Below are 19,734 nucleotides of genomic sequence, written 5' to 3' on the forward strand. Positions count from 1 at the left end.
ACATTTTCTTCTGCAAATATTAACTATAAAGTGCAGACTAATAGAAATCCAAAATATTTTCATATTACTACTATTTCAGCTCAGTACAGTAGAATAAGACCTAAGTAAATTCCAGCATTCTCCAAATGACTTCTTCAACTGCAACTCAAAATGGCCTGATTAGATAGTGGTTCAGACTGTCTAGCTAGAAGGAAATAATTTTTCCTTCTACCTCTTTTCTGAGCTTCCAGCTTCTGTTGCATACACACGAAATCCTAATACTGTTCTCCAGAAAACAGTCCATTTAGAATGCAAATACCTCCCAAAATAATTCTGTCACCCTGAATCTGCCTCCACTGAGCCCCACCCCGTGAAAGAGTTTATTCGTCACTTATATGAAATAGATATGAAAAATACATTGAAAAATCCCCAAACTAAACAGTTCTGTTCTTGAATGCTATTAACTCATTATCTCCCAAACCGACTTTATAAACTATCTGCAAAAAAATATGTTGTACAGTCTGTTAATTCTTTGCTCAGTCATCCTTTTTTGTTCAGTACTATCCTAAACTAATGAGAGTCAATAATGATGCTAGAACCTCTGGATATCATCTGATCAAATACTAAAATGTAACTCAGGTTGTTTAGGACCTTGCCAGTCAAAATACTTTCAAAACATATCTCAGAATGGTTTTGTTTCTGGTTTTTTGTTTGTTCTTGGTTTGGTTTGAATTAGGTTGGATTTTTGTGGTGAAAATTTCCGTTTCTTAAGCCTATGTTACTGCCTCATGCATGTCACTGTTAAGCATCTGGGTTCCTCTTCTTTGTAACCTTCCTTCATGTAGCTGAAATTCTCAGCTAAATCTCCCCTTATCTTTCTGTTCTCCAGGCTAAACAGTCCAGTTCTCTGATCTTCTTCCTGTTTAATGTGTTTTCTAGCCCCCAACATATTTAAAGCTTCTCCATTAGACTTGTTATAGTTTCTTCAGCCCTAGAACTGATGATTTTAAAGCCAGACGCAATATCCCAGTTGTGCCTCAAGAGCCAAGTACAGTGAATTATTGTGTATGTGAATCTGAAAGCTATGCTCCGGCTACCCTTCAGCACACACAGTTACCCTTCAGCACCACAACAGCACAAGTCGATTCACTTTTTGCTTCATTCAGCACAAGTCCCACAATTTTCAAATTGTATGATTATTCAGAAAGGGTGTGGCTTTTCTATTTCTGTTGTTGTATACCTGAACAATGATTTTCTTGTCCTCATTGGTAGTGCATCAATCCCTTTTTTACTATTCCACATCAGGGATGAATAATGTGATTGGCCAAGAGGCCTGTGCCTTACCTCTCATTTTCTTGCACATTGGGCTAGAGTCTCACGCTTTGAAGAAACTCTCTTTTGATGCTTAAAAGAAAATTCAGAGAGAAAAAAATCCCGAGACAATTTAGTTTGGAAGATGAGATAAGGAAAGGGTTTTTAATTTGTGCCTAGACATAAGATTACAAGACGTGTGCACCCCGTGTCTCAGATGTTACAATTTATAATACTGCTTGTCCAATTTGAGGTTTTCCCACCCTGTGGTTTTTGCCCTGATCCACTCTCAGTCACGCCCCTTGGGAATTGGGGCTGGGGTCTCTAAGACCACCTCTTCATCAATCTTCATCTTCTTCGGGGTACAGGGGGTATGTATTCACCCAATTCTTGACTGTACTTTTGCGGTTTAGGCCAAGGTACAAACATTCTCCGAATAGAACAGACCTATCTTAAAGAGAGATTAAACATTTCTACTGGAATTAAGGGATAGGGAGCACGAAATGGGGTAATAGAGTTGAAAATCTATGTTGCTTCTGTGCTAAAGGTAAGGGAATAAAATGCTACTTCTAAATCTACTTCTGCTATATAACTACTTATAAAGCTTATAAAAATTAGAAAAATAAAAAAAACAGATGGAACTTAAGGTATCACTTTAAAAACAAATCTGTCAGTTTGTGCTCTTTTGCCCTTCAGGAGAGTACCCCTCTGAGTCCAGCCTATCAGAAAAAGCTTAAACACATTCTCTTGAGATACAAGCAGTTTATTTATGTACCAGTTCCCTCAGGATCTTGAACTATCTTGTTTTATGATCACTGCAGTCAAGATTGTTGTTAGCTGTAAAACAACCAGTATATCAACCAGAACCTGTGTCAAAAATCACAACCAACACACTGGAAAAAATGGCTACTCCACGATCCTCTTGGCATGCATTTTCCATCCCCAGTGTCCCTGGGACTCTAGGCTCTTTCACGCTCTCAACCCTAACGCTAACCCTTAGCCTAGACCAAACTGTAAACCTAACCCTAACCCTAACCCAAAGCCAGATTTGAAAGTGTGGAGGCAGTAATGTTGGGGCCCTGCCATGATCCTCCTGGCATGCATTTTCCAGCTCCAGTTAGGCTTAGGCTTAGGGTTAGGTTTGAGAGAGTGAAAGAGGTTAGAGCCCCAGGGACAGTGGAGTTGGAAAATACATGCCAAGAGGATCATGGCAGGGCCCCAGCATTGCTGCCTCTACATCTTTCAAATTAGGTTTAGGGTTAGAGTTAGGGTTAGGGTTGAGACCTACATCATCTATCTCAACTGCCTTTCACAAAGATCTACTAGGGGAGATTTGCTAGGGTCATATTCTGCCAGATATTGAATATCTCCACGGATGGAGACTCCAAAAATGTCTCTAGGTAACCTGTCACAATGCTTAATCACTTTTATGGTTATTTTTTATTTTTTAATGTTTGAACAGAATTTCTGTGTTTCGGATTGTATCCATTGCCTCTCGTTCCTTCACTGGGCACCACTAAGAAAAGTCTGTCTCTGTCTTCTTTTCCCCTTCTCATCAGGTATTTATACACACTCATAAGACCATTCCTTGAGTCTTCTCCAGGCTGAACAGCTGCACCTCTCTCAGCCGCTCCTCATGTGACACATGCTCCTATCCCTTAATCCTCTTTCTGGTCCTACTCAGGATTCACTCCTTTGAGTCCAAGTCTCCCTTGCACAGGGAAAATCAGAACTGGGCACAGTACTCCAGATGGGGGCTTGCCAGCAATGAATGGAGGGGCAGAATCGCCTCTCAGTCTGCTGTCTTTCCAGCTGCTGATACTTAGAACTCTTACACATATATACATACAACTTATAAATCAGTTCCTCCCTTTCAGGTTCATCACTGTCTACTGCATATGTTAAAATTAGATGTTTTGCACATTTTCTCATTAATGGGTTAATGTTACTGAATAGGTAAAGAAATGAAATTGTGATTCTGAAAACTGAAATAGCCTCTTAACGTCCAGTGCTGTATAACAGTACAGCTAATGTCAACAAAAGAAAAGAGGTAGATTTTTACTTAGCAAATGAAACAAAACCTGCAATCCTTTTAATCTGCAAAACCTATGTGGTCTAAAGCTGACTTTTTCCTCACAACTTTTCTAAATTGACAAGAAGAAAATTCCCTGGTTTTGCTTGCAGTGCAACACTATTTTTTCACACAGCTAAGCTGTAGCCAACATACTATCAAAGCTTCAAGAGAAAGTCAGTGTGCCAGGTCTTTCTTCTCAGTTTAATATCCCTGACAGTAGAGCGAATATCGATGACAGCATTAAATGTCTTCTGGCAGGGCTTTGCTAAATCTGAAAGTAAAAAAAAGTGAAAAAATATATAACCACTCAGTAAAAGCATGCTTGAATCTTTAAAGACAGTACAAGAAAAAAAAAATCTCCTTATGTGCAAATTGAAACATGAAATAATTGAAAACTTTACACTTTTTTTTTAACTCTTTTTGGAATGACTAGCGATGAAGCAGCTGTGAATAAAATATACAATGGCAGAATGGGTAAAGAAGGTGATATGCCAATTTTATCACAGTTCTGAATTTTTAGTAGATACTTTTCATAGTATTTAAGGGATACTGAATAGAATGATAGCAAGAAAGTGGCAGGTATTGCTCTAGTAACTCCCTTAACAGCTTTTTCAGGAGCACATTGAAAAACACATTAAATTTTGAACAAGACAGTTAAAATTCCTTCTGCTGAAAAATCTGTGGTTATTTTATATACTGGTTTTAATAAACACAACAGAATACTAACCATGAGCCAGTCATATCCCGTGGTTACCATATCTTGTATAGAGGCAATTATTTTTCCAGTACTAACAATCTGGACAGGATTATAAAGATAGTCAATACGACTGCTAGTGCCCTAGCATAATGCAATGCCTGGAAAAAATGTTCTCTAACAGGACCATCCATTTGCTTTTTGTCTCTTCTTTTTATTCCTTTGACCCTCTCAGTAACTCCAGGAATAAATTGTGGCCCTGACCTGAGAAATATTTATATTTTGCTTTTGTGTCAAAACTCAGTAGTTAGTTGCTTTTGAATTGTTGGAAATTACTTAAGCAACAATAAAAGAACAATATGTGAAGATGCCCCTCCATGCATTCATTTTTTTGTCAGAAAATATAGTGAGTCTTGAGTACAAATGTTGTCAAGTTTAAATTACTGGTCTCAATTATTTATTCAGAGCTCATTTTCACAGAGTTGGCGGGGATATAGTTACTAGACACTAGGCAAAACCAGAATACCAAGAACAGTTTTACAACTAAAGAGAAAGATTTTTTCAGTCTCGGAGTTGCTATTGTTGATTAGAGCTGTTGCTGGTGATACAGATTTATGATCAATGCACAGATTATTTACAGTGTTATTGTAAAATAACACTACAGTGTTTCCATGATTTACCATGTAGTTTATGCAAAATACCGGGTGGTATTTTACAGTACTGGGGAAATAATGCCACTGTTCACTGCAGCCTTCTGACAGTGACAATGATTTATGATGTCACCTGAAGACGAGATGTTATGGAGTAAAAACAAGGCCTTTGCTCATGTATCTATCCCTGGCATCCCACTTCTGCTTTACGTTTTGACATCTTGACTTATAGTACATAATAAAATGGCCTTGTGTGGCACTGGTACCATTTTGTTATGAGACCAGATATATTTTATCCATAGGGAAATTTTTATTAGAAACTCATTAACATTATCCTTCATGATTTCTTAAAAGATTAATGACTATTGGCATATCCATTTTTAGATGCCTAACCTAGCACCCTATTCAGAAACTAAGTACTTTACAAAATGAGGTACATTTCAAGTGTTACTCTTTGGCAGACCGGGAGTACTATGCATCTTTCTTATTAATACAAATTTTCAAAGGTTTGTTTAACATATACTACTTAGAAATAAAAAGGGAGTCAATAAGAACCTAAGTACAAATTATATTAGAAGGATCTGTCAACATTGTCAAGCAAGAAGATACTCTACCAACAGGTAAAGGTGAAATTCTCCTGTATTGTTAGAGATCTGAACATATGGAATCCAGAAAGACTGAATACTTAAATTCTCAGGATTTTCAGGAGTAGTCCACAGAAATAAATATTCCTAAAATAAAGATAATAACCTAATATTTTCAACTAGGAGGGAGGGCAATCCTTTGCTGAAGGAAAATGTGAGTGGAACTAGTAGTGTTTAGGCCGTATGTTTCTTATCTGACTACCTACAGCAGGCTTACAAATTCCAATAGACTTGTTTGTTAATTTCAATAGAAACTTCAGGTGCAAACAATATCTTTTTAAACTTTTTTTATTGTATATGTACTTATGGACCACTTACAATAAGTGAGTCACCTACAGTTCCTGTTGACTTCAGAAGCTAAATTAAGGCTTGGTACTTCCGAAAATCAAGGTATGAAACAAGAAACTTTGACCCATTCTGATTTTTTCTTTCTTCTAAGACTTTTTATTGAATCTCTTACACAGTAATGAAAATATTGCCTACTCTGTGTTCACAGAAACTCACAAGACAGCACTTTCACCAGACTTTCTTCTTTCTGCTTCTTCCCCTCCTCTAGCTCCCCCACAAATAAAAGAGCAATTGAATTTTCTTCTTGGGGTAAAAAGTTCTTATTTTTAATTTTCAAAAAAAAAGGATAAAGTAAGAAAGGATGGAGGAATAAAATGGGAAGTTTCACAAACAAACAATCTTGCAGCACAGAGATGAAAGAATTTGTCTGAGAGTGTGATCAATCTTGTCTGTGAGTGTTTCCCTCCTCACTGGCATCTTGATGATCATGGTTTGAGTTTGATCATAAAAACCATATCACACTCCCTTGGGACTTATCATTTGGTTTGGTCTACGTGCACAGCTAGACTGTATGACATACTTAGGTTCCTAACAGTTAGCTTGTCGGTCTAATATTCTGTGGTTTTGATGTTAAGAGTGTTCTGGTTACTTTGAATATGAACTACAGAATTTGCTAATGTCGTGTCCTATGAAAAGACACTCATGGATATTTGCAGAGGTGCTGATTCACATCAATGTGTATCTCGGATGACTGAAATGGTAAGCAGTCCTAGCTTTTTACCTTGACCCTTTGACAAAATTTATTTTTCCAAACATACAGACATCCTGAATCTATCCTGAATCTATCCTGAATCTATCCTGAATGGAATACTTATATCCTCACTGGTATACTTGTTCACTCCTGACATATTTACAGCCTAGAATATTAATATAAGCTGCTTATAAAAAATTAGTAAGCTGACGTAAATCTGCTGGTGGACTAAGAGGGACCAATGCTACTTTAACATTCTGTCTGCATACTTTGATGACCCAAGAGCATATTCTGCTGAACCATGTCTGTTGCCAGGGTGGTGCTCTGTCAGATGGAGAAGGGCTTAGGGCAGTATTCACCTGAGCTGTGCCAACCAATACGTTACCAAGTGTAAGCCACTTTCCCTGTATTCAAATGCATTCCAAGTACCTTCATTAACAGATAGACAGGGTTTATGGCTAAATTAGAGGAAAAAAACCCCAAATATTAAAATACTAACAATTATGACATGGAAAATACTGAAAAAAAATCAAAAGGCATTTCATAAATAAAATAAGCCTCTCTTACCAGTACTTCTTCTAACAATAGAAACTATTTCAATATAATTCTTTACAGTGCATTAAATTGTACAAAGAACATAAACTTTGTTCCAGGAATAGTAGTTTTTTCTTGAAGAATATATATTAAACTCAGTCTGCTTTTCTTCAGTTATTCAGATAACTTACGTCATAATGAACATTGCAATTTAATGGAAATTATTAATACTATAATCTGAAGGAAGGTCATTAAGTGTAGAAAAGATATAGAGCAGCTACAGAAATGTTGTTTCCTATTGAATAATCTTCTTGAAGAAAAGTAAAATTAATCTAATATCTTTATATTAATAGTTCAGAGTAGATCAGAGATCTGAGCTCTGTGAATGGGGAGACTACTATTAGGACTGTAGGAATATTGGAATCCTCTATGACAGATGAGCCATTTGAATTACTAGTTGTTTTATTTCCAGGATATGCTCTAAAATTCAGTTTAACAGGGTCTTGGTAATTCCATTTTATTACCTCAATATTTTTTTGAATAAGGCCATTATTCCACAATTCAGCTCTCACACATAATACCTCGATCTCCATCCAAACTACATAGGCCTCATGCATTAACAAAAGTGAACAAACATGATTAGTTTTTTTTCTAAGTTAATTCTTAAGAGTCAAAGTATTTTTTATCTCTGTGAATCTGAGAAAGAAACTTCATTGTATCCAGCTGAATTACCATCACCAGTACAACTGATCTAACTGCTTAAGAGGGGTGAAGCTGTTCATCTCTGAGTAGGCTGAGAAGAGGATTTTGACTAAAGACATTTTAATTAAATCACTTCATCGACTAAGAGAGAGAAAAGAATCTACTTTCATTTTCCTACAACTTTATTGCTTCTAAAGTTTTAATAGAAATAAAAGCAATCTAAATCTTATTACTAGTAGTAAAATGCATAAATATACTTCACAATTAGATCAGGATGAATATTGTTGAATTGCTAACTGAAAAATCAGCTGAAGAATTTTGCTGAAATGTTCCAAATTCACCAAGTAATGTTTTCAGCTTTATAAATATTTTTCTATAGTTGGTCCTCCAGAGTAAAGACAAATATCATACTGAAAGAATAAAATACTTCCATTACACAATTCTACTACTAACAAGTACCTTAATATTTAATTACAGAAAAAGATTACATTAAAGAAATGAATAGAGTATAGCAGGTGATTATTGATGGTGTTTAGTCTAATATGTGCACCACTAAGCACAGAAATTGGTAAAATAGAATAATTACTTTTTGTAATGGGAAAAATGAATAAGGACATTCTCTTTTTATTTCATACAGTGAAACTCTGATAATAACTTAATTATTAGTATGTTCTTGCCAATACAAATGTAGTTAATCATTATTGATTCTAACTGAAGCATATGCTTAAATTTAGAATGATCTAACTATTTTAGTTAAAGCAAAAAGTCTGTTTAATTAGAAAATATTGACTTTTTTTTAATCTGGTCTGTATATATTTTAAGTCAGTCTATGAAATACTGTTTCACCTCATAAAAGACAATACTATCAATAGATGATAGAATGTAATTTATTCATGAATGTTATGTCAGAGAAACTGAATTTTCTTTCATTGTTTTCATTTGCACTTCTGGCCATATAATGCAATCCTTTGTTCCTGTGCCTCTATTTTAATGCAGGAACAGATTTCTTATATAATGAATAAACATGGAAAACCTTGTATAGTTTAATGCCCAAACAACTTTTGAAGTAGTAATGAAAACTGCTACTTCCTAACAGGTGTTTTGATAAGCCTAGTTAAAAAAAAAGAAATTTTGCATGTGGATTTATAGACTGCTGAGGCTTAGCTGTAGCTTTTTCTTGTTTGGGTTGAAATATATCAATAATAACATCAATGCCAGTTACAGTCGAATAAATTCCTTCTTTCCTGATTTTCATATCTATGCTGTGAATTATGTGGAAGAAGAACTAATCTTTAATTGCCATTGCCTCAAAGCACCTCAACCATTAACTGTGAAGTCAGCTAATCAAAATTGTTGATGGTCCATAAATAACATGAGTAGTACAAGGTTTTTTTACCCTGATACTAGTACTGAGACTAGTACTCTATTCTCTTGTTCTTTTTTTCCCCCCACCAATTTATTCATGAATCCAGAGCTGTTATTTTAATGACACCACTAAATGAAGATGGAAGGATGAAATAGCTATTTGGGGAATTGGAATATTTAGTTCAAGGAAGACATTTACAGACTTGTTTCTGTATGTTTTAGAAGTTATCTTCTTTTCCCTCTTTAATTAGAAAGGGGCAAAGTCTTTCAAATTTTCACTGAGTGGAAAATTTGCATTGCACGGAAAACTCTAAAATCTCTTATGTGTCTGCATCTGATTTCCACTGTAGTTTCACTTTACAGAGAACCATGAGATCCAGAGACACATCTATGATTTGCCTTATCTAATGAAAATCTACTGTAATAGACCATCCTTAAAACTACTGTTCTGACACATTCAGCGAGACTATATGCTGAGAAAGCCCCAGACTGCAAAATTGACTGTGAAATTCTTTCTATTCCAATGCCGGAGATTTCAATCAGGCTCTGGTTTATGGAAAAATATCAGAAAAACTTAGCTAAAATGGGAGAGTAAAGGAGATATTAAACAATCAGACAAAACCAGTTATAAGTCACTGGGTCCCAGGGAAAGAGGGGATAAGCATAAAACTAAACAGATGGGATAACTTTCTTGAAAATTCACTTTTCTGTGTTTATTTTATGAACAACATTAGATCACATCTACAATTATACATAATTATAAAATATAGAAAACTGTTTATTCTCTAAATGGACACAAATTATAACTTTTTACTTCACAGAATTACTTTTCACTTTTGCATATAGAACATTAAATTAAGCAGCAACGAGTAGGATTCAAAAGAAAGTGCGGAGAAATACAGAACTGCATTTGTTAATCAATACCAACCCACAGAAAGTGGCACTTAACACTTCTGAAGTGTTTCAAACATTCACATATGTAAAACTCTGCTTCTGAGGATATCAATGCCCCAAGAATATTTCAAAAAAAAGGAGCTAAAGGACTAACACGAATAACTAACTTCCCAGTGCAAGAAGAATTTTTCATCGTCTGTAATATCTCTAAATCTTATTAGAAAGATGTATGTAGGACCTGTCATATATTCTAACGGTAAGTCAGCTGACTTGAAATGACCCTAAGATAATAATCTTAGCACAAAAGGACATGATAAATGCTTAACTGAGTCAAATCAAGAGTCTTTCATACAACTTGTAATCTGCATCTCATAGCCAGCGCAGGAAAAGCTACTGTGAGTTACTACGCAAGTCTTACCACTTTCTACGAGTCTTTAACTTCCTTTTTATTCCACTTTTGCTCCACTAAGCCCTGGATTAGTGATGGTAAAAAATTCAACGTTACCTGTGCTTTAGTGTCTGCTTTGTTCTCTTGTTTGTGAATTTGTTTAAACTCTTTGAGGGCTACACCAAAAGAAGTGTGACCAGGAAGCCTTAAAGGAGTGATTCTCCCCCTCTACTCTACCCTTGTGACACGTCACCTGAAGTACTATATCCAGCTCTGGGGCCCCAAGCATAAGAAGGACATGGTCCTATTGGAGTCCAGAAGAGGGCCACAAAGATGATCAGAGGAGCACCTTTTCTACAAAGACAGGCTGAGAGAGTTGGGGTTCATCAGCCTGGAGAAGAGAAGGCTCCAGCTTATAACAGCTTTCCAGTACCTAAAGGGGGCCTCCAAGAAAGCTGGAGAGAGACTTTTTACAAGGATAAGAGGGAATAGCTTGAAACTGGACATTAGGAAGAAAATCTTTGTTGTAAGATGGAACAGGTAGCCCAGAGAAATAGTGAATGTCATTGGAAGTGTTCAAGGCCAGGCTGGATGGGGCTTTGAGCAACATGGTCTAATAGAAAGTATCCCTGCTTATTGCAGGGGTTTAGAGAGGATGATCCTTAAGGTCCCTTCCAACCCCAATACTGAAAAGTTCAATTTTTATTTTAGTACATTGCTTGATACTTTTTTCATTACCAGTAATTTATCTACCTTGAATGCCATCTTTCTAAGCTGATTATAAGATTCTTCTGCATTGTCTTTCCATTTTCCCAGCAGCCAACTAACTGAAAGAAGGTGTATGGCTTTATTAACATAATAAATAATAAACACACATAGACCCAGTTGGTTGGGGGTCCAACAACCAAATCCATTTATTGGAAGCAAACAACACCTTTTATATGCACTTCAAAACAGGACGTGATTCTCTTTACCAATCACCACGTGGTATCTCACCACCCATGTGTGTGGGAGTACATTTGGGACTACATCTCCCAGGGTGCCTCATCAGGCATCCCTAAACCACGCCCCCTAAGAGGTGCTACCTGAATAAAATTCTCTTTAAATGAGATTTGCTTCATGATATTTCTCTAGATTGTGTTACCTTGTGATCTTGTAAGACCCCAGGTCTGAGCTATGAGCTCATAGAAGGGGTTTTGCTTTAAAAATAAATATACAAGTCTCTAAAAATCTACCAGCCTTTAAAAGGGCCTTCAACTGTCTTAACACCTTGAGAGAGCACACTGGAGAATATGCTGCACAGATTTCTCAGGAGGTCAAATAGCACACTTTTACTGGCAAACTTTAGAAAATAAGGGAATTTGGTAGAAATGTAAAGGGCAACATTGAACCAAAATAAACTATTTTACAAAGCATTGACTTCACACATGCTAACCCATACAATTTACAAAATCCAACCCATCAAAATTTAAGTTAACCCATACAATTTACAAAATCCAACCCATCAAAATTTAAGTTACCCAAATATCAAGAAAGGAAATTAGGAGAAGAAGAAGTAAAGAAAGAGACAGAAAAAGACAGAATTATAGCTACCACCCTAGATCCAGCATAGATCCAGCTATGAGAGTCCAGTAAATGGCAGAACTGTGACCACATGATGGCCACCTGGTGTTGGTTTTATCTGTTCTGTCTTTCTATGGCCATGGATCCCAGGCAGGACTTCTGGCCCATTGACCACTCAGAGGCTGGACTGGGGCTCCAGGGAGGCGTGAGAGGCAGTGCTCCAAATGTGCCAGCCATTCTGAGGCTGGATTAGGGATTCCAGGGGATGTGGTGTTTTGCAATGCTCTGATGTTTCAGTGACTGACAGCTGTTCTGGGGCTGCCCAAGAAGGCTCAAAGGGGCTGGAGCATGGAAGAGGGCACCACTTCACCTTTGTGAAATTTGACCTGTCCCTCCCCACACATGCATACACTTAAGTTGGTTCGAGCCAATAATTAATATAATAATACAGTGTCTCACAAACCTGAACATTTTTTTTACCCTTATACTTAACTGTTCAGATGATTTAACCCAGCATATCTCCATGTAGTTGCTATTTGTTCTTGTTAGCATAGTTCTTGTTACAGAGTTGTGCTATTTTTTGAGTCCCTTGTAGCTATAACTGCTTGTGGCAGGGTGATAATGGGTATGATGCCTTGATGTTTTATTCACAGTTCAGTGTCACTCAGTACACGAACTGGTTTGTTGCTGTTGCTCTTTTATGAGACTTTCTTCAAGTTCTCTCTGTAGCTTCCTTCAACTCTGTCAGCCTGTCATGCAGTGCTTTCAGCTAAGTGCTGTCTCCACACTTTTTAGACTATCCCTTATTTAAATAAGTATAGCTCCTCTACTTATCCTGTATAGCTATCCAAACCATTCTGACCTTTATTCCTACATTAGTACTAGAGTTTCCTCCTTGGTCTGTTGCTATCTGTTAGCCAGATCATGCCAATCTGATCTAGAGCTCCCACGGAAAAAGCATTTTACATTCTCTTTTTCTATTTGCTAACTCAACGGATCAAATAAGCTTGTGTGAAACCAATAGTTTTATAAATCTTGTGAGAACCTTTTAACTTTTGCAGCAGTCTCACTGCTAATTTATTAAGCTGGACCAGGAAGGGTCAGTAATGTCTAAAAACACAGCTAAAAATAGAGTACTTTAATCATGGAGTTATAATACCCATTCAATATTCACAGAAAAAAAATAAAAAGGTTAGAGGGGAATCCTGATATCAAAGCAGAGCCAACTGTAAAGTCAGAACTGGTTGTTCAGGGCCTTGGCCAGTTGAGTTCTGAACACCTCCAAGGACAAATATTCCTTAATGTCTCTGGACGACCTGGTTCAGTATGTTGTTACTTTCACTGTGATCTTTTTCATCTTGCTTACCTTCTCAAGGACTCCCTCCAGAATGTCAATTTTATTTTTTTTTTTACTGAAGAGCCAAAAAACAAACATAGGTGCCCAAGGTGTGGCCTCCCAAGCAGCACAATAGAGAGGAATAACCACTTTTCTTCATGGTCTGTCTGCCCTCTTGTTAACAGAACCCCATCCTCCTATGTCACGAGGTTGCACTGCTAACTTGAAATCTCTTGAAAGCAAGCACTACATTCCAAAATAGTAACAGGGAATAGGTCAGAGCCCTGGTTTTATAAGTGACTTATGCTGTTCAAGCAAGGGAGAGGTACTTTAGACATCTAGGGATCTTTATATATCAAAATGCATAGCGCTACTATGTTCCTTGGTGCTGAATGTGATCATGAGAGAGGAGGAAGATGAATAATACAGAGACACCAAACTAGGGTAAGTCAGTCTCAGCTTCTGAATAATTATTTTTAAAAGTTACATAACTCTTCCTTTTTCACTTCTTCACATATGAAGAAAACCTGTAACGTTGTCTTGTGTCATATCTCACTATAGACACATTTTTGTGGTAATGATGAGGCTGTGACCCAAACGTTTACATGGGGTCCCTTGGCAACATGCAGACAAAGCTTGTTGCATTTTGATTGAAGGAGAATGGCAATTGTGTTGCATTCCTAATTATGCAGTATCTCACTTGCCACCCTGACAGAAATTGTAGTTGTAGTACATAATGTTACAATTTCTAGCTCACAGATGGCTTATCTAATTGGGGTAGCTTGCTGGGAGTTCCATGAAGAAAAAAGCCCAACAACCACCAACTCAAATATTTTAATCCCCGCTATGTCATTGCTTAATTAGGTCAATATAATTATATTAGAGAGAAAGCATGGTCTTTGGTTCCTCCACTAAAATAGTGAGACTGACTGTGAAAGGAAGATTTAGATGAACAGAATTTTAGATAATTTTTAATCATTTTCTTTCCAGGTCTTTTGAAACACTTTTTTCTTGAAATTTCTCCATAAAACCTTTATTTTCTTTCAATGTCATATGAACAAATTACAAAAAAATCTTTACTGTTCCCCTTCTATTTGGTGCTCTCAACAAAACATAAAATATGAGATAAACATTGAGGAGAAAGGAGAATCTTCTTCCTCATCAGAATCATGGAATGGCCTGGATCAGAATGGACGTTATAGATTGTCTACTTCCAACACCCCTGCCATGGTCAGGGACACCTTGCACTAGAGCAGGTTGCTCAAAGCCACATCCAATCTGACCTTGAACTTTTCCAGTGGTGGGGCCGTTGGACAGACTGCCCAGAGAGGTCGCGTAGTCTCCATCCTTGCAGGTTTTTAAGAGTGACTGCGCAATGACCTGAGCAACCTGGTATGATCCTCTTTTGAGCCTAAGGTTTGACTGGATGACTTTCTGAGGTATCTTCCAGTCTGCATTCCCCTATGAGACTACAAACAATCTTAGAATGGTCAAATATAAAATTAAAATAAAGATGGGGATTAATCAGGTATATTCCTTAACTCCTGAATTCGTTTGAACCATATATCAAGCCATTCAATTTTATGCTCCAAATAAAAGTAGATTGGAAAATTTTCAAGTAATCTAAGTTTGGGGATATTTTGTTTGGAGATTTTGGTTCAGTTTAAAGCAGTGTATCTATGGACTTTTTTGGAATTATTTTCTATTATTCTTTCAGCCCACCAAAGTTAAAAAAAAATGCACTATCTTCTAAAACAGAAACAAAGAGAAACACTTGAAAACTACTTAAAAATTTATGAATCAATTTCTATTAAGTTGGAAAGATAGTAGTCTGAACATCCTAAGCATATGGGACTTTTTAATTCAGTATAACCTAACAATAGATGGATTGAAAGATGATTACTTCTTCTTGTACATGGCCAAGGACAGCAACTAATAAAAACTCATTTGTTATAAAAGATTTATAGTTATGGAAATTAAACTGACTACATCAAGATTTGTTAAGAGATTGAATTTTCCTTTTCATAAAGGGATTAATAATATAAGAAATTGAATTCACTATAAAATGCAATGCTTTTGAATACATGCAACAGTGTTGAAATAAAAGGGAAGCATTTTAATGAGATGAATTAAATTTGACTGTAATAGCAGGAAAAAAATGTGCGTACATTTTTCCTAATGAGACAATTTTTGAGTACTTATGCTTCCTTATGCAATACACACAGATATAGTTAATTCTTTCCATAATTTAAAAAAAAATCACTTGTCAGGAAATATCCTAAAGCTTCATAATTATATATCACAAACATATTTATGATCTCGGCTCTCCTAACGATTCGGACCCTTTGCAATTGTTAAATTGGTATGCTTTCCTTGAGGACAATGAAAAGTGTAAGTGTCCAGCTGAAGGTTTGGTTTACCTGAATACGACTGGTTTTGTACTTATTTGTAACATTAGAGATGTTGGCTAAGATTCTAATGGCATGCATCTTAGGGAAAGTGTGCTCCTCAAAGCATTTTCAGCAACTGGGACAGATACATTACATCCCCCAAGATCTAAACCATAGCTTAGTACCATGGCCTAGATTAAAATCCTTTGCCCAGTGATTTTGCTATTTAATAATTTAATTCAAATATACCTCTCATACATATAGTTGGAAATCAACAGCAAATGCTAATACCAACATCAAAACAACTCTCTGTAAATAGTAAAAATAGGTGTGTTTAATATAGTCTGTTAACAATGTTCATTCAAAAACATATGTATCTTATAGAATAGCTTTGTCTTTCACGTGGGTGTTTTGTGATTATATTTACATTTTTTCTTTCATAGAATCAAAGAATCATAGAATCAGCTAGGTTGGAAAAGACCTCTGAGATCATCAAGCCCAACTCTTGATCCACTACCACCATGGTTACTAGACCACAGCACTAAGTGCCACATCCAGTCCCATCTTCATCCCTGTTAGGCTGCCCACAGTGTCACTCCAAGCAATGCAGTGATAATCATTACTTTGACACAGCTTTAGGTACCTCAGGACAATATTCCTAAAGCAACACTCACTTTTTTAAAAATATTACCAAATATATGAATAGTAACATAGAAATAAAAAGAGAAAGGCTGCTTCAAGAAGTTTATCTTTTTTTTCCCACTATTAAGACTTATCACAAAAATCTTGATAAGAAGAAAGAATAGAATATAAAGTACAAACCAAATCTTTATAAATATAAAGCATGCTTGAAGCATAATCATATACTAGAATACTTCCTTCAGTACCAAATCACAGAAGTATAGAACATTTCTAATTAAAAACTACTTTAGCTAAAAAGATTATCAGTATATTTTCACATATTTTAAACAAGTCCAGGTATTTTTTAAGCATCAGAATTATATAATAGGAATGTAGAAAAATTGAGTAGAATCACTTTTTAATTACCTATTTTAACAATATATGAATGTCATCTATGATAATTTTTTGCATCTTAAAATAATTATGCTGAAATTGCCATCTTAGGTTATTATTAATTCTACTGAAAATGAAGGCTTCTGGTTACTATTGGACAGAATGGCACAATGTGTTTAGCTACAACCATACTGCGTTAGAAGGAAAAAATGCAGCACCATACTAGTTAAAAAATGAGATTTCCTCTGAGTTCACATACCCTCCAAGCTAAAATGTGGTTTGATGTCTCCTGGTCAACTCATGTACTGGGGATTAAGTTAATTAAGAGTTGCCCTAGTCTATTAAGGCTCTCTGTAGACTAATTATTAAAATGCCTTGGACCATTACAAACCTACAGCAAAAGAAAGTCACAAAAGGGGTTGCTTATTTTGTGAGCACTCCAGTACTCAGTAGATTATCTTTTGCACTAAAGAACTTCCACGATAGCAGAAGCTTGCCTTCCCCTTTCCTTTTCTGCTATGCAAGGAATAGAAGAATAGGAAATCTTCATATTCATTAGTGTTTCTTTTTTATATATTTATATCCATATGCTTTTATCAGTTGTCAAATTCCTTATAGGTGGAAAAAGTCTGCTTTCTAACTTCCTATTTATGTTTTCCTTTACTAGAATGAGTTAGCCTATATGCAATGCTTAGGGATTTTAAAAACTCTAATTAAGGAATAAAAATATATATAAAATCATTAAACAGAATTTCTTACAGAAGTACTGAAGCTGTCTACAAGGTCACTACTTAAAAACAGCAGGACTTTTCCCATATAGTACAAATTTTTCCTACTTTTTTTCTGTCTGCCTTTTAAGAAACCAGAAAAAACACAAGGGCTATGGGCAAGTGACTCTACTATCTCATCCTAGTTTCACGCCTGTGTAGGTCTGCTCATTTCACTAAAGGTTATCCTAGTTCAAAACCATGGTACCTTGAGGGCAATAAGACCAATAAAGTGAAGAAGTGATCACATGGACAATATTCCTAAAATCTAATTTTGTTTAATTTCCTCTTATTTCTTAACTGAACTGAATATCTCCATAACATAAGTGCATTATGTCTCCGACAACTGATTTTCCCCAAAGGAGCTGGCAGTATCTGCCTGCTAGCCACATGAGTTCAGCAGATATTTCAGTAGATGCACCCAGGGCAACTCTGTGTGCTTTTCAAAATCCTTCTTTGGATTTCACCTAAAATTACCAGCCATAGGTGCAGCTTATGAGGCCACTCAGCACAAAAGCAAATTGAAAGACTAATTATGTGATCTTAGGTGGAACACTCATCTTCAAGTGTATTACCAGAACAGAGAAAAAACCTTGTGCTTAAGACTGTAAGTTTTGAAAGCATCGTTCACTATAATTGAGTTATTCTTGTGCTTAGCTGTTGTACTGTGTGATTTAACAGTTCTGTTTGCTTGATAAATACAGGCCACTTAAGATTGCACTGCATGGGTGAGAATGTCCTCTCTCTGACAGCCACATACAGTGAACAAACCTGACTATTTAATTGGAGACACTCAGAAAGAAACTTTGGTATTTAAAATAAAAGTTAATCTTCTGATCTCTCTACAATATCGTCTTATAATTATTAACAGCCTTTGTTAATCATAAATTATGCATTACAAAATATGTTTTTACTATTTGAAATAGAATATGTGATTGATTTGACAAAAAAACCCTCTTACCTTTATTTGTGAATTTGCATAAGTTTGCAGTGGAGAAATATTTTACAGTAGTTTCTTAATCAATGGTGGAAACAAAAGCTGCAATAGTATAGCTGAATGACATCAGATTAAATTTAGTTAATTACGGACGTGTCTATATGCAAAGGTGTATCTGTTTCCTTCAGGTTTGGAATTACTGAAAGACTACCTAAGACAATACATATAATTGATCTGTGGAGTTTTATACATGATGATAAAAAGCTGATTAATTCAGTTCAAGTGTTTCACGCATGGTTGCTTGGTCAGATCACACAAAGCCATAAAAACTCTGAAGAGAGAAAAAAACCTCAAAAGGAGAAGCAGAGGAAAGCAATGAAGAGGAGACTACTTGCTTACTGTTTATGATAGTAGTTTATTTTAGTATTTAAACTGCTATGAAGTCCCTGTTTTCAAAACTTTCCCCTTTCAGAATGTGTTGTACCTCTCAATCCAGTGATCCAATTGGTTACCATAGGAACAGCTGAAGACTTTCAGGTATTGAAGGTTGAATCTCTAACAGTTTCTATATATGGCTCCAGGAATAGGTCTAGCCTGATCCTATAAAGGGATATCTAGGACTGTTAGAACCCTTCTGACACCCTGTAAAGCTACCTATATGCCTAGTAATTAATATGGAAAGACATGTGACAGAAAAACCTAGTGATTACAGGAGGAAAGCTATCTGGTTAAAGACTATGGTGAATCAACAAAGCAAATGAACCCAAAAGGAGTGCCCTAGGAAAGACTCAGAAGAACCAGCAACTTCCTAAGCATATCAATGGGAGATTTTACTGTTTTCTTAATTTCTAATAAAGTTTCTATATTTTTTTAGAACCTTTTAGCTCTGTATCAGTGGCACAATATTATTTATAGTTGGATAATTATGCATAATCTGTTGTATTCACTGACAGCTGTTGCAACTTTTTACATTTAACATTTTTGAAAACTTGGAGGGAAAAGAATATGTAAAAATGTGTATTCCTCTTCCAAAAAAATATTTCAGTCTTTAGGAAGCTGTTGGACTTAGTATTAATGAATTTATTACCCTGCCAAGGCATCCAAACAGTCTTTTCTGCCCTGACTGGCATGAGCTGGGAGGAGAAGGATCAGCCTTTGCAGGCCCCTGGACTGATATTTCAATGTTGCTCATCTGGCATCATCCACTATCTCTGTTGACACCAATCCATCACTTCACTAGCCAGACCCTTCCTTTCTTTAACATTTTATGACCTTCAATGGAACTATTTTCTCTCCTGAATCCTTCTGCACCAAAGAATTCAATCTTAACAACCCCAACTCTGTAATTTTACCTTTCTTCTATCTCTACAGACTTACTCACAGCTTTGTCTTAGCAGTGCAAATCAAGGGTGGGCATCTGTGTCTTATCAGAGTTTATCCATGGAGTATTGGA

The sequence above is a fragment of the Corapipo altera genome, unplaced genomic scaffold (genome assembly GCF_003945725.1).
Source record: "Corapipo altera isolate COAL_440 unplaced genomic scaffold, ASM394572v1 22, whole genome shotgun sequence".
NCBI classification, from domain to species: domain Eukaryota; kingdom Metazoa; phylum Chordata; class Aves; order Passeriformes; family Pipridae; genus Corapipo; species Corapipo altera.